Source organism: Neovison vison, chromosome 12 (assembly GCF_020171115.1).
Source record: "Neovison vison isolate M4711 chromosome 12, ASM_NN_V1, whole genome shotgun sequence".
Taxonomy (NCBI): Eukaryota; Metazoa; Chordata; class Mammalia; order Carnivora; family Mustelidae; genus Neogale; species Neogale vison.
Genome location: NC_058102.1, coordinates 94,281,085 through 94,284,444, shown reverse-complemented (window position 1 = coordinate 94,284,444; position 3,360 = coordinate 94,281,085).

Genomic DNA, 3,360 nt, shown 5'->3' with positions numbered 1-3,360 from the left:
CTACACTTTGAAGAGTTTTGATCAGGAAGGGATGCTGTACTTTGTCAAATGCTTTTTCAGCATCCATTGAGAGTATCATATGGTTCTTGTTCTTTCTTTTATTGGTGTGTTGTATCACATTGATTGATTTGGGGATGTTGAACCAACCTTGCAGCCCTGGGATAAATCCCACTTGGTCGTGGTGAATAATCCTTTTAATGTACTGTTGAATCCTATTGGCTAGTATTTTGGTGAGAATTTTCGCATCTGTGTTCATCAAGGATATTGGTCTATAGCTCTCTTTTTTGATGGGATCCTTGTCTGGTTTTGGGATCAAGGTGATGCTGGCCTCATAAAATGAGTTTGGAAGTTTTCCTTCCATTTCTATTTTTTGGAACAGTTTCAGGAGAATAGGAATTAGTTCTTCTTTAAATGTTTGGTAGAATTCCCCCGGGAAGCCGTCTGGCCCTGGGCTTTTGTTTGTTTGGAGATTTTTAATGACTGTTTCAATCTCCTTACTGGTTATGGGTCTGTTCAGGCTTTCTATTTCTTCCTGGTTCAGTGGTGGTAGTTTATATGTTTCTAGGAATGCATCCATTTCTTCCAGATTGTCAAATTTGTTGGCGTAGAGTTGCTCATAGTATGTTCTTATAATAGTTTGTATTTCTTTGGTGTTAGTTGTGATCTCTCCTCTTTCATTCATGATTTTATTATTTGGGTCCTTTCTCTTTTCTTTTTGATAAGTCTGGCCAGGGGTTTATCAATTTTATTAATTCTTTCAAAGAACCAGCTCCTAGTTTCGTTGATTTGCTCTATTGATTTTTGTTTTTTTTTTTTTTAAGATTTTATTTTATTTATTTGAGAGAGAGAGACAGTGAGAGAGAGCATGAGCGAGGAGAGGGTCAGAGGGAGAAGCAGACTCCCCATGGAGCTGGGAGCCTGATGTGGGACTCGATCCCGGGACTCCAGGATCACGCCCTGAGCCGGAGGCAGTCGTTTAACCAACTGCGCCACCCAGGCGTCCCAGTTTTTTTGGTTTCTATTTCATTGATTTCTGCTCTGATCTTTATGATTTCTCTTCTCCTGCTGGGCTTAGGGTTTCTTTCTTGTTCTTTCTCCAGCTCCTTTAGGTGTAGGGTTAGGTTGTGTACCTGAGACCTTTCTTGTTTCTTGAGAAAGGCTTGTACCGCTATATATTTTCCTCTCAGGACTGCTTTTGTTGTGTCCCACAGATTTTGAACCGTTGTATTTTCATTATCATTTGTTTCCATGATATTTTTCAATTCTTCTTTAATTTCCTGGCTGACCCATTCATTCTTTAGAAGGATGCTATTTAGTCTCCATGTTTTGGGGTTCTTTCCAAACTTCATCTTGTGGTTGAGTTCTAGCTTCAGAGGACTGTGGTCTGAAAATATGCAGGGAATGATCCCAATCTTTTGATACCAGTTGAGTCCTGATTTAGGACCGAGGATGTGATCTATTCTGGAGACTGTTCCATGTGCACTAGAGAAGAATGTGTATTCTGTTGCTTTGGGATGAAATGTTCTAAATATATCTGTGATGTCCATCTGGTCCAGTGTGTCTTTTAAGGCCTTTATTTCCTTGCTGATCTTTTGCTTGGATGATCTGTCCATTTCAGTGAGGAGAGTGTTAAAGTCCCCTACTATTATTGTATTATTGTCAATGTGTTTCTTTGATTTTGTTATTAATTGTTTTATATAGTTTGCTGCTCCCATGTTAGGGGCATAGATATTTAAAATTGTTAGGTCTTCTTGTTGGACAGACCTTTGAGTATGATATAGTGTTTTTCCTCATCTCTTATTACAGTCTTTGGCTTAAAATCTAATTGATCTGACATAAGGATTGCCACCCCAGCTTTCTTCTGATGTCCATTAGCATGGTACATTGTTTTCCACCGCCTCACTTTAAATCTGGAGGTGTCTTCTGGTCTAAAATGAGTTTCTTGTAGGCAGCATATTGATGGGTTTTGTTTTTTTATCCATTCTGATACCCTGTGTCTTTTGATTGGGGCATTGAGCCCATTAACATTCAGGGTAACTATTGAGAGATATGAATTTAGTGCCATTGTATTGCCTGTAAGGTGACTGTTACTGTATATTGTCTCTGTTCCTTTCTGATCTACTACTTCTAGGGTCTCTCTTTGCTTAGAGGACTGCTTTCAATATTTCCTGTAGAGCTGGTTTGTTGTTTGCGAATTCTTTCAGTTTTTGTTTGTCCTGGAAGATTTTTATCTCTCCTTCTATTTTCAATGATAACCTAGCTGGATATAGTATTCTTGGCTGCATGTTTTTCTCATTTAGTGCTCTGAATATATCATTCCAGCTTTTTCTGGCCTGCCAGGTCTCTGTGGTTAGGTCCGCTGCCAATCTAATGTTTTTACCCTTGTATGTTACAGACTTCTCTTCCTGGGCTATTTTCAGAATTTTCTCTTTGTCGCTAAGACTTGTAAATTTTACTAGCAAGTGATGAGGTGTGGACCTATTTTTATTGATTTTGAGAGGTGTTCTTAGCATCTTTTGGATTTTGATGTTTGTTCCCTTTGCCATACTAGGGAAATTCTCTACAATAATTCTTTCCAATATACCTTCTGCTCCCCTCTCTCTTTCTTCTTCTGGAATCACAATTATTCTAATGTTGTGTCACCTTATGGTGTCACTTATCTCTCAAATTCTCTCCTCGTGGTCCGGTATTTGTCTCTCTTTTGCTCAGCTTCTGTATTCTCTGTCATTTGGTCTTCTATGTCACTAATTCTTTCTTCTGCCTCATTTATCCTAGCAGTAAGTGCTTCCATTTTTTATTGCACCTCATTAATAGCTTTTTTGATTTCAACTTGGTTAGATTTTAGTTCTTTTATTTCTCCAGAAAGGGCTTTTATATCTCTGGAGAGGGTTTCTCTAATATCTTCCATGCCTTTTTCAAGCCTGGCTAGAACCTTGAGAATTGTCATTCTGAATTCTAGATCTGACATATTGCCAATGTCTGTATTGATTAGGTCCCTCGCCTTCGGTACTGCCTCTTGTACTTTTTTTTGTTGTGAATTTTTCCGCCTTGTCATTTTGTCCAGCTAAGAGTATATGAAGGAGCAAGTAAAATACTAAAAAGGTGGCAACAATCCCAGGAAAATATGCTTTAACCAAATCAGAAGAGATCCCAAATTGTGAGGGGGGATATCTCCCCCCTCACAATTGGGTGAGGGATCTCCCCTGATTGGGATCTCTTCTGATTGGGATCTCCCAAACTCTTCTGATTGGGATCTCTTCTGATTTGGGGATAAAAAGAGGTTCAAAAAGAAAGAAAGAAAAAAAAGGATTAAAAAAAAGTGATTGAATTAAAAATTCAATCAGGAATTAAAAAAAGAAT